The sequence below is a fragment of the Coptis chinensis genome, chromosome 2 (genome assembly GCF_015680905.1).
Source record: "Coptis chinensis isolate HL-2020 chromosome 2, ASM1568090v1, whole genome shotgun sequence".
Taxonomy (NCBI): domain Eukaryota; kingdom Viridiplantae; phylum Streptophyta; class Magnoliopsida; order Ranunculales; family Ranunculaceae; genus Coptis; species Coptis chinensis.
In genome coordinates, this window is record NC_141457.1 from 96,805,687 (window position 1) to 96,819,273 (window position 13,587).

General features: G+C 35.7%; 1 pseudogene across 1 annotated transcript; it reads right to left on the reverse strand.

Annotated features, from left to right (window-relative positions):
* Nucleotides 1–541: 541 nt before the first annotated feature.
* On the reverse strand, nucleotides 542–10,059 carry LOC147519359 (cyclin-D3-1-like; annotated as a pseudogene). Its single transcript, XR_015213142.1, has 13 exons — nucleotides 9,973–10,059; nucleotides 9,736–9,817; nucleotides 6,635–6,786; nucleotides 6,150–6,261; nucleotides 5,950–6,048; nucleotides 5,591–5,792; nucleotides 5,353–5,485; nucleotides 5,027–5,247; nucleotides 3,856–3,927; nucleotides 3,617–3,712; nucleotides 2,693–2,977; nucleotides 884–1,003; nucleotides 542–799 (listed from the first exon to the last, which is right to left on the reverse strand). The product of XR_015213142.1 is annotated as a cyclin-D3-1-like (transcript).
* Between the last annotated feature and the right edge of the window lie 3,528 nt (nucleotides 10,060–13,587).

The following is a 13,587-nucleotide window of genomic DNA, read 5'->3' on the forward strand; positions in this document are numbered from 1 at the left end:
AATATATACGTATAAAATTTCTTTCTTCTGGAAAGTTTTCGATAATTGTAAACTAACTCGCTAAGAGAGAATTTTTTTTTCTAGTTCGTCTTACAGTTCGTTTTCTGTCAATAATGTTGAAAACAATGCATACAGAATTCTGAATTAATATGTACACGGCTACACGCTACTCCTGATATGAATAAGCTTTGAGGTACTTGGATTTAATGCAAAGGGACGGTGTGATGTCCAAATGTTAACCTTTTCTTCTGTTCTTAGAGCTTGTGATGGGTTAGAGACACTTAGACAGCTGCATTATAGCATATATTTAAGTAAGTGTGGACTGGATTCGGATATAATTGTTCAGAGTGCGTTTAATTATACTTATTCGAAATGGGGGAAGTGGCAATGGATTTCGTGTTCAAGTTTGAGAGGGATTTGATTGTAAATAGCGCGATCGTGGATATGTATTGTAAATGTGGAGCTTGAAGGATGCAGAATCTGCTTTCAAGAGAATGTCCGAGCGAGACGTTATGGATGTAGCATTGGACCTTCGGAAATGTTTGGCAATGAAAGTCTATGGGCCATCAATAATGCGTGCTTTGTGACTTACAGGCCCTTACGACTCAATAGTCAAGTTTTTCCTTAAGTACAAAAAACAGAGTGATAAACAAGTTTTTACTTAAGTAGGGTTGCTTGGTTGGTTGACTTGGTTCCTGCTTGCTTCAATTGGTTGCTTCTTCTTGGTTGGTGGGTTCCGATATATAGCATATAGGATCAGCTGCAACATTCCCATTAGAGCTCCACAACCATTTGTAAACTATCACAATTGGATCAAAACATCATTTATATTCTTATATTGTCTAAGCCCAAAACCGAATTTTGAATTGTGGTAATGACTCACCATGATGAAATAGTCCATCCTCAGAACCCCATAAGCCAACCATAGAAGACCCGCAACAAATATAAAGAGGGATGGGAAGAACGGCATTGATTCTACACTTTTTGTTCGATAAACTTGGACCTGCAAATTCAATGGCACTGACAATTAGAAACAATCACAAGGTTTTTAGACTCCTCACCCACCCCCACATACACACACCAACACCAACACACTAAGGGTGTGTTTGTTAAATTTTAACTCATGGAAAAGAAAGGAAATAAAATGGGTGGTCCACTATGGAATGGAATAGAATGGAAAGGAAATAATTTTAAATGGTATATGTTTGGTAAACTGGGGAAAGAAAAGTAAAAACTGGGAAAAGGAATAATCATGTTTGTTTGCAAAAGCTATGGAAAGGAATAATTGTATTGTTGAGTGGAGTGTATTAGTAGTAAGTCCCTATTTATCTATTTCCTTTCCTTTCCTTTCCACAAAATTTTCAGGGGTTAGCTAAAGACACAAAACCTTTTCCATTTGTTTCCATATGGAAAAGCCCATTTCCTTTCTATGAGTAAACAAACGCCTTAAAAACTATGGAAAAGGTGGACCACTCTTATTTTCCTTTCCTTTCCATAGTGTTTCCATCATAACAAACACACCCTAAATTTGCCAAAAGTGACTTACGACAACAAAGAGAGGTGACATCAGGGCCGGTTCTACCCTATAACAAAATAAGCTGCCAACACCCACACGCTAAATTTGCCAAAAGTGACATACCACAACAAAGAGAGGTGACATTAGGGCTGGTTCTACTGTATAACAAAATAAGCATCCGCTTAGGCCCCCACAGTCCAAGGGCCCCAATATATCCTAGCCCATCTACAGTCCTAAGTCTATTATTGTCTTATTGTGAAAAAAGAGCTCACTATTTGTTTTTCATTTATTTTAATCCATTAAATAAACGGTTTTACATTGGAAAATTGGAAATTAGAAAATCGCATTAAACCCCTTCGTTTCCATCGTGTTTTCGCCTTCTCCAATAAATAAACAGGTACGCCTCTATAACTAATTAAACTTCTTTATCACCCTATGACAATTTATCAAATTGAAGCCAACACTTCAATATTATCTCTATCATTCTTTTGTTTTATTTGGTTTTTCTATATTGTTTAATTTGGTATAGAATTCTCTCTCTCTCTCTTGTGTAATTATTTGTTAAATAAATCTATTGAAATTTCAAGTTTGTGACATTGTTGTTTGGCCATGATCTGCTACGATGTTATAGGTGTAAGACATTTATTTATTCTTCCACTCTTCCTCATGTATTTATAGTGTTTTGTCTTGGATCTCTCTGTATGTGAGGATCTCCCTCACAACACTCCTATGTTTCTACTTCACTTTGTATTTCTGTTCTTTTTATCAATAAAATTCAATTAAAAAAAAATTTTGTGGAGAGACTATTTAAGAAAAAAAAAAAAAATGTTAGGATTAATTTTTACAATAATTGTTATTTTCTAAATTTTTTGTTATTAAAAAAAAATGTTTGTGGGAGAGACTATTCAAGAAAGAAAAAATAAAATATTAGGATCAATTTTTACAATAATTGTTATCTTCTAAATTTTTTGTTATAAAAAAAAAATGTTTGTGGGAGAGACTATTCAAGAAAGAAAAAAGAAAATGTTAGGATCAATTTTTACAATAATTATTATCTTCTAAATTTTTTGTTAAATAAACTAAGTGTTTGCATTTATATGAAATAACGTAAACAAATCATATCGATCTATGAGATGTAACAATTTTATTATAACTTTGCTTAGGGCCCCCGATTACCTTGAGCTGCCCTTGGGTGACATATATGCAACAACTGAAATTAAACCGGTAGTAGTGCCACAGATATAATGTCTAATCTTCTTGTTGTCATTAACTGCATAGTAGCTGAGGAGTGCATATGTTGCCAACACCAAGAGACCCAAGAACAAATAAGCTATCAAGCTTCTCCTGTTTACAGGAGCATACAACATATATATGATGATGCAGGCAAGATACAATAGGGCTCCAGTGCCACTGATAGCACTAAGAACTATAGCATGTGTTGTGATGAACAGCAGTGTATACCTATAAAAAATATATGTTATCTTATTAAATGATCTTCTACCTTACAAATAATGTAACATTAAAAAAATCCTACACCAACTTTCCCATATATATCAAGTATTTTATTTACAAACTCAAGCTATATTCATCAAATCCCACACCGGCAATAGCAATTAAAAGTCCTATTTAATTTGTTAGTTAGTTTAATTAAAACTTTGAAAAATGGAAAAAAAAAAAAAAAAAAAAAAAAAAAAAAAACAACAACAACAACTTCCTAAGTAAAAAAATATATGCACATCATATTCAGGCGCAATTTAGAAGAGTACTAGACGGCTAGACCAAGCCGCACTTTATTCTTCTTCTTCTTTTTTGTCTTTTGCAAAAGCTAAATATAAGGACTTGGACCATAGTTCAAGATTTCATAATCTCTGGAATTCCGACAAATCCAAAAATCAGAATTCTGAGTCTTATTCCGTTATATTCGAGTGCATTTTGAAATTTATGTTTTTTCAACCTTTGATTCAGAATTCCAAATTTCTCAAAAAAAAACTAAATATTCATGGAATTTCAAAAATTCTGTCAAAATCACAAACTATGACTTGGGCACATAATACAAAACATAAAAAAAAATGCAAAAGGAACTCTATTGGTAAAACATACCACACAGAAGCGAGACAGCAATACAATGACAAGAAGTATGATAAAACAGGAAAGTCCCCAGTTGTTGCATTCTGTGCAATACATATGCATGTTGGTCTGCAATAGAAAATATCATAAAAAGGAAAAGAAAATAAAGAGTGTCGGAAAATAGCTATATATGCAGTAATTAAGAACTTAAAACTAGCGTACATGCCAACATCAATAAATAAATGACAACCTGAGAAGAAGAAAAAACTTACATTGGCGAAAGCTAAAGACAAAAAGAAGCAATGCAACCCAACACTTGCAGTACAGTAAGGATTGTTGACATTCTGCAAAATAAGTGCAAAAGTATGAAAAATGATTCATCTCAAATTAGAAGTAAAAGAATTGAAAGAGAAGATACAATATAATTTATAAGCAATAATTACTTGAAATTCAATAGAAAAAAACTTTTCGTGCTAACAGTTGGAATCTCTAGCAGTTTTAACTATAGTCCGAGATTTAATAATATACAGAATTTGAACAGCTCTAAAAATTAAAATTCCGTACAAATTTATAAAATATTTTGGGCCGGAATTTGTTTTTCGTCCCTTATTTATAACTTTGATTTCTTAAAATACTTAAATATTTAGCGGAATTTCGAGATTCCATTGTAATCACGGAATTTGGTTTTAACTAATTAAGATATCAAAGTTCAAACACATGCAACAAAGTCATCAACATAGCAATTGTACAAATACAATCATTGATGTCCAGATCAGCATAGAATTATTAGTTGTAACTTAAGCCAGATGTCCTCAGCTCCGAAGAAATTAATAGGTAATTGATTACTTGTTACTGCTAAAATCATTTATGCAAGCTAACCAATTAGCAAGGAACCAAAATTGATAAAACAAACGTCAAAAGTCAAACCTTACTTTGAATACTGGTCAACTAATTTAGAATGATTAATCATCTCAAAAAACCAAGACTAAAACAAAGGTGATTTTGGACATACCCATAAAAACACTTTCCTACCCCAATTTTAAAATAAATAAATAAAATAATTTTAGACACATTTAATTTCCTAAATTACCTTTCTTTTTATTAGACATATCCAAGATATTTACTGACTAAAACAAATTATTTATTGAATATAATTAATGGGACCCATACTAAACCATACGTGGACGATTTTTTTTCTTCTTCTCCAATAATCTTTTATTTTATCTCACCAATAAACATACGAACTGAATCTCCCTCACATTTGGTCCTTCAATGACTTTCTTCTCTTAGGCTGTTCAAAGTGCTGATATATGACAGCCTGGTGCCAGTTTCATTCATGCTTTGAGCATAAGCTCTGTTGATTCCAAATCCCCGACTCGAATTATTCATATTAATTATTTTGTTTGTTCACCTTTTTTGGTCTTTTCTTGGGGGTTGGTTCACCTGAATTTAATTTCATGGCTCTGGCCCTCTGGACTTGAATGAGAAGAATTTGCACATGAGCCAACTGTTAGATCATCACTTTTATAGCTTAAGCAAGCAGCATCTAGCACCCCAATTGGACTCTGAGGCACATATGGAACTGATGCACCATTTGCAACCTTAATAGCTCCACTAATCAATGAAACATCTTGGATGAGCTTAATACACTTCAACACCCTCTCCTGCAATAGAAAAAACAAAGGGGACCTCATTACTAAAATTGCATACTAACCAAATTCAAGGAGTGAAACAGAAATGCAATCCTCTTAAGGGTCCACCACAATTACCTTTTCTACATGTTGGATGATACAAGATGTTGCCTTAATGCTTTATCAACATCTACTGTTTGAGTTTCTCTCAGTACAGATATTGCCACTGCTGCAGCAACTTCAGAAGGCCTGAAGTTCAAATGTTCAATACCTACATTCAATTCCCAACTAACATTGGCTTAGGACATTTCTCAATTAAAATTGTTTTATCTTGCATTTTGGAATAGAACAGCGATTAAAAAAAATGGAAATAGACCTTTAAGTATACTTAATATAATGTCGACGGATTGAGAGATGGATGATCTCAATGGAGGTTGATCGTGGTTGAACTTCCAAAGGAAGTAATCCATGAAGGAGAATGGAATAATTGCTTGCATTCTCCAATTCAGAGTGCTCAATACAAGAAGCTCCATTCTCAGTATGGTTCTAGCTTCAAAGATGAATTTCGATTCACAAACCTACAAACATATATAAATCTACCAATATCAGGCAATGCGTTTGTTGAATGTGAAGTAAATCTCACATATTCAAACTAGTGATCACAGTAATTCAACAACATATCTGATTGGTTCTGCAATCAATACCATTTAATCTAACATGTTTTCTTTCTTTCACCTATAAATCTAAAGAAAGAGGTACATCAGTTTCCTCCATTTTGGCTGCTAGGGATAAACAAGCTACAGCTAAAAGTTGCATCATCCAAGCTTTACCTTTCTAGACACAATCAAGAAAAACAAATTAAGACAGTTGAATTGGTACAAATAAATGGTGACAATGAAAGATATACTCATGAGTGTCAATTTAGTCAAACTTACACGAAGTTCATAGGCTGATAAGTGATAAGAACCTATCCAAGTAATTAATTGATAAATAGACACTCAAAGTTCCAAAGCTGTAATAAGCCGTTTCCAAAGCATTGGCCAATGCCTCATATGATGTAATAGTCAATTAGTCACTCAGCAATCATTGGATGAAATCAAGAAGTTCGCTGACACTGTTAAGCTTCGCAGACCCTCCCTCATCCAAAGTACAGATGATGGATTTGTCCTTAATTTTACTAATGTTATACAGAAGATGCACCCTGCCAATATATCCTTATTTGGAGCAGTCCTCATAAATGAATACAGTTATTGCTTTTGACTTCTTCTCGGATCCAATCATCGAGATAGCTAGATAGCTACTTATGTCCAAAGACTTGAGGTCGACGGTATCGTAACTGAATTCGCTGCCACTGCAACTTCATACAAGAGATGCCCATGCACCGATACTCGTTCTCAAAATTCCCCTTACAACATCTTACCGGCCGAACCTCAAGCCTTGCTCGCAGCGGCTGAAGTGGAACCTCCTGCTGAACCCCCGCACCAACACTTAAACCATCAGATGTCACTGATCCACCCCTACCCCCAGTATTTCTGTTTCTGGTTTCTGAAGTCTTTGTTTTATGATTATTATCTGTGAAAGAATGATTCCAACAGTAAGTTCTCTTCAATAAGCATAAATTGTTTCCTATGCCTTGACGTCTTGTTTAGAAGCTTCTGAGTGTTGATTCCAACCAAAATTTCTACCCTCTCACTAATATAAATAAACTTACTTAATGTTCATGGAAGAGTCTTGACGTCTTGTTCACTAGATAAGGGACCCTAGGAAAGCCATTATATACAGGTCATACGTCTCATCCAGAGTCGATGCTACATGTAACAGTGACAACTTATCTACATGAGGTTTTTGTCAGATGATCAACAAGGACACACCCTCATTATTCCGCTCAATTTATTGCATATATGATCTCATCATTGAACATATTCCTGCGCCACAGCTTTTACGAAAAGACTTAAAACGCGAGTGAAAGTGCAAAATATAACACAATCAAAACCAGCATATCAAATATCATAATATCATAATATCAACTGAACATGTTTTCATCTAGCTTATATATGATAATATTATCACTGCTAAGGTAGAATTCTTTAACCTTTTCTTGTGGTAGATGATACAATTATTTCAAAATATAAAATACACTTTTCTTGTATCATGATATTAGATCCAGATGGATTCGAACCATCAACCTCTCAACTAGTGAGCGCTCTTTCCATTTTGAGCTTATGGATCCATTAATAGCAAACATAGGGAAACAAACATTTATTTTGATGAAGTAAATAAAAACCATCTAAAGTCGTTTACATTGTTTACATTACAACTACGAAAACATCTTAGCATAGATAATGTTACCTCAAGAAGTAATAGTAAAAGAAGTCAGCATAGAGAGCTGTCTGAACAAAGCCAGAGACACAAGCTGGATACAAGACAATAAAACAAGAGTCAAACTTCAATATCAGTTCGAGTTTTGACTTCTGAACATGAAATGTATACGAAACTTACATATCCATGGACTAAACTGCTTCTCCACAAAGTAACGGTAGATCCAATTTAGGATATAGACAGGGGCAGCCTTGAGTTTTGGGGGGCCCTAGGCGAGATCCTAAAGTGTGGCCTCTACCGATAAATGATGAAAAATACATAAGCCAAATTTTTTCTTATTTGATCAAAAATTAAGTCCAAATTCCTTCGTACTCTTACGGAATCAAATGTGTGCTTAATATCAACAAATTCACACCAAAATTCAATTACAAAAATTAAGTACTATTGAAAAGCTAGTCTTCTTATATTTCTAGCTGCGAAATCACTAATTAAGTCTTCATAATCAAGTTTTTCTACTAAAGACTTTTCAATAGATAACATAGCTAATCCATTTAATATTTCTTGATACATGCTCGATCAAAGGTAAGATTTGATCAACTTCAGCTTTGAAAAATTTCTTTCTGCAAATGCGATGGTAACTGGTATAGTCAACAAAAAAGAGAGGAATGGAGATGGTGGAGTGCAAGTTGGAGAACTGGAGAGACCTTAGAGAATTGCAGAGACCGAGAGATTGAGAGGAGAAGTGGAGTCGTGGAGAACAAGCCTATGTATAGTTTAGTATCGATGTTTAATGATTTATGTTTAGGCAAAATTTGGAGCCAATGTTGGGTCGAAAAAAGAACAGTAGGATGTTTGTTTGCTAAAGTATTTTTGGGCCGAAAAAAAAATAATTGAACACAACTGCTTTTAACCATGGGGGGCCTAATATTTGGCCAACTTTCGGGGCCCCAGCCGGCCGCCTGTGTAGGCTGTCCTCAGGGCCGGCCTTGGATATAGAATGTGCGATAAGCCCTGCATGGAGAACGATATCACGATTTACAGGTTAACCACATTGACAACTTCTGATATAAATGTACTATACTTAACAAGTGTTTATGTTATGAAACTATAACCTAAAAAGCATAAACCCATTCACACCAGATTTTGAAAAAATTCTGAAGTTACAATATCATGAATATTATGACAAGGTTAACCCATCAAATTAAAAGTTTAAAGAGAATAGTTATAATGCTAATTCAATTCTTCCCTCACAGAGAGTGGAAGTTTACGCGGTCTAGGTAAGACACTAGAAATCCTAACGAGATGGCAACATGATTCTTAATTGAATTCTATTAAGATTAACAAAATCAGTTGAAAATCATTTGTTTTTAATTAACTATGTACTATAGAAATTAAAAACAGTATAACACACTAACCGCTCATTCTTGGCTCTACGGAGTCATTTCTTTTGGTTTATGAATAAACATATATGATTCAGTCATAGTAATTTCTGATTCAGGAATACCTTTCTCCAAAGCCAATTCATTCCGAGCTATAGCCACTAAAGTTCTTCCCAGACATGAAGGCACAATTTGTTGCAATAGCCATTGTGTTTGCAAGGCTCGAAAGAGTTTTTTTGTTCTTTTTTTCTTTTTTGATTTTCCTTTGTGTAGAAGATAGAGCGAGGGGAAGAAGAATGTGTAAAGAAACTTTCACTAACAAAAACGGATGACGTGTGTGTGTGTGTGTGTGTTTTTTTTTTTTTTTTTTTTCCATTTTAATCTTTCTACCCCTATTGAAAATACCCCAAATTAATTTGGGAGATATTACTGGATTCAAGTAGTTATTGGGGTACAACAAAAAATTATGTTAGTTATGGGGTAGGGAGTATTTTTATGGGTGTGTCCAAGATCCTAAAACAACACTCATTTATTATAACAACAAACAAAATAAGAATAACCACGTAAATATTAATTCGTTATTTATATAGATCTTGGGTAGAAACCCATTACTATAGACTTTTTTATTTTGGTCAAAAAAATAAAGCAACAACATGATTAACATTTATATTACAACAAATATACAAAATAATGAGTGCAAAATAAACGTAACACAATGCTGCAGCTCCAAATAACATGAGAACAAGTATTAAAATAGAAGCTTTTATTATTACTTGGAACTGTGATGGTGACGGCGGTTTGCGGCTTTGGTAGCTGAAGAGACCTGAGAGAGACTCTTCACTCTGGTAGGGACTAGAGGAGCCCATTTTTGCTACAATTTGGGTAATGCTTAGTTTGCTTCTGGCCTAATCAAAACAAGACACGTGTATAACTAACAAAACAAAAACTAAAGTGAAAACGAGTATTGTTCTCTGTTAATATTCTTCCTATTTTGCCCTCTCCTCCCACCTCAACTGATTTTGCCCTCTCCTTCCACCTCTCCATTTCCACCGCAACCTACCGATCTACCACCACCTTCTTTTCCATACGTCTCTCTCTCTCTCATCTCTTTATTCTTTCCAATTATCAAATCCAACCGCGCACCCATTGTACTAAGTATTGGACCAAGTCAAGAGAAGATCTCGTCAAAGCCAAGAGAAGATCTCGTCAAAGCCAAGAGAAGATAATCTGACTCTTTAAAATCCTACTTCAGTTATGAAGTATTGTTAGTTTAGATATTATGTAACAAACTAAGTTGAGTATAAATACATAATGACTCAATGCAAGTGAGTTATTCAAAGTTAACCAAAATAATAAGACTTTACATGGTATCAGGCCTATTCCGATCCTATCTATCCTACAAAACCTTCGAATCTTTGTGTCTTCTCTCATGGCTCCTTCCACTAACAACAACACCACAGAAATCACTCCCTCTCCTACCCTTCAAACTACTTCTATTCATCATCTCATCTCTGTCAAGCTAGACACAAACAACTACTTACTATGGCTAACACAGTTGTATTTAAACCATTACTTAGAGGATATGACCTTGGAGGCTATGTTGATGGAACAAACAAATGTTCACCAACAACTCTTTCTCCCACAGATCCAACAATTAACCCAGCCTATTTACAATGGCAGAAGCAAGACCAAATTCTTCTAGGATGGTTATTATCATCTCTTACAGCACATACTCTTGCTCAAGTAGTGGGATTGGACACCTCTCGTGACGTATGGATCGCTCTTGAAAAGCAATATGCTTCGAAATCTTGGGCAAGGATTATGCATCTCAAACGTGAGTTACAAAGCTCGCGCAAAGGGGCAAAATCGATGCAAGAATATATGTCTCATGCCAAACAATTAAGAGACAGCCTTGCCGCTTCTGGTGAACATATCAACGATGCCGATCTTCAACAAATAATTCTCATCGGTCTTGATACTACATATGATCCCATTGTTGCTGTACTCACTGCTATACTGGAAAATAATATTCCAATAGATGATTTTCAAGCTCACTTGCTTGCGTTTGATCAAAGGATTGAAGCTCAGAATGCTCTCCTTCAGCAACATCCAGTAGCTAATATTGCTACCCAGCACAGGTCAATGGCTTCAAAGCCACACTACAATCAAAACAGATCCGAGAAAAATTCACGAAGGCAACATTCCAATGGTGGCTATCAAAATTGCCCTCGTGGTCAAGGCAATAATCGCCCACACTATCATCATTCACAAAATGCAGTTGGGCCCTATAAAATATGTGGTCGCAGAAACCATGATGCCAACACCTGTTGGTATCGATCTAATAAGCCATACAATGCTTCTTCCACACCTCCTATAGCATATGTTGTGGCACCAGGTTCCATAGCTGACGAAAATTGGATACCAGATAGTGGAGCTACACATCATCTCACGTTGGACTTGAACAATCTTCATCTCCGAACCGAGTATGATGGTCCCGATCAAATCCGAGTTGGTAATGGTAAACATCTTCCAATTGCAAACATTGGTACTGCTTCATTTACCCATAATTCCAGAAATTTTCATTTACATAATCTTTATCATGTTCCTAATATATCTGCCAACTTACTTTCTGTTTCTCAATTCTCGAAAGATAACAATGTTAGTTTTCTTTGAATTTCACCCAAATTTTGTTGTTGTGAAGGATTGCCGCAAGAGGAATGTAATCTTGCAAGGAAAGAATAAGGGAGGTCTATATTGTTTTGACAATGGCTACGAGGTGCAAAACCCGGTTCCACCTTCTTCTGCATATCTTTCAGTGTCTCTTTCTCAATGGCATCAACGTTTAGGTCATCCGATGATTCGGACAATCAATAAAGTTATTAAGTCTAATTAGTTGCTAGTGTCTAGCAAGTCATTTTCATTTTGCAATGCATGTCATGTCAGTAAGAGTTGTAAGCTTCCTTTTTTGTCAAGTTCGATCAACTTCGTATGCACCTTTAGATTTAATTGTTTCTGATTTATGGGGACCTGCACCAGTTTTATCAAGAGATGGCTTTCGGCATTATTTGTTACTTATGGATGCTTACACTCACTACACTTGGATTTATCCTCTTGCTCGCAAATCTGATGCACTTTCGGTCTTTATAACATTCAAAAATAAAATTCAAAATCTCCTTGACTGCAAAATTAAAAAATTTCAATCTGATAATGGTGGGGAGTACAAGAAATTTACTTCATATCTTGATAGTCAAGGAATTTTCCATCGTTTTACATGCCCCCACACATCTGAACAAAATGGACTAGCTGAACGTCGTCATCGGCATGTGGTTGAAACTGGTCTTTCCCTTTTGAATCATGCCTCGGTTCCTTTAAGTTTCTGATTTGAAGCATTCATCACAGCATGCTATTTAATCAATAGGTTACCATCTAAAAATCATATAAATAAAACTCCTATTGAACTCCTTTTTGGTACAAAACCAGACTATACAACTCTCTGTGTCTTTGGATGTCTATGTTATCCATACTTACGGCCATATAGTCCTCACAAGTTAGCATCTAGGTCTCTTCCTTGAGTATTCATTGGTTATTGCAGCACTCAGAAAGGCTACATGTGCTATCATCATCCTACTAACCGGGTTTACATCTCGCGGCATGTTCGTTTCGAAGAAACAGCCTTCCCTTTTTCAGAGCAATCACAGTCCTTGTGTGTGCAACAAAGAGCTACATCGGCCTCACCCTTTGTACCAACCCCGCCACCCCAACTAAATCAGTCCACTTTCACCCAAACTCCTCCCATCACAATTAGTTTAACCCATTCACAAAATCTAACAAATGCCAACACCCCAACTTTAACCCTAACTAGTCCTCAACCAACCACTCAAACACCAGTAACTTCGTCCACTCCAAGTTCACCTCACATGCCTTCCCCACCTACTGAAACCCAAACAAACTTATCTCCTCCTTTAGCATCCATAACAACAGTCCTTGAACCTTTGCAACAAAATACCACCACCAACTCAGAGATCGAACATCACATGGTTACTCGAGGTAAAGAAGGAATTTATAAACCTATTGATAAGTTGTGTCTAACAGCAACAAAGTACCCTTTGCAGGTGGATGATGAAACTGCCTACTTGCTTCACTCAAGCTTCTTCTAATCCTATTTGGCGGCGTGCAATGGATGATGAAATTAATGCTCTTCTTAGAAATGGCACATGGACACTAGTTCCATCACATCCCGACATGAATGTAGTGAACAACAAATGGGTTTTCCGACTCAAGCACAAAGTTGACGGTTCAATTGATCGTCCTAAAGCCCGATTAGTTGCCAAAGGATTTAATCAAAAGGCAGGAGTTGACTATGGTGAAACATTCAGTCCGGTGGTCAAGCCTTGCACAATTCATATAGTTCTATCAATTGCACTTCAGCGACACTGGCCTCTTCGACAATTAAATGTTCAAAATGCATTTTTGCACAGCATCCTAAACGAAGAAGTTTATATGAAGCAACCTCCTGGTTATGTTGATCAACGGTATCCTAATCATGTATGTCGTCTTCACAAATCATTGTACGGCCTAAAGCAAGCTCCCCGTCAATGGTACACTCGCCTAAGTACTTTTCTTATTGGCTTGGGCTTTCGAGTATCAAAATCAAACTCCTCACTTCTGTTTCGGT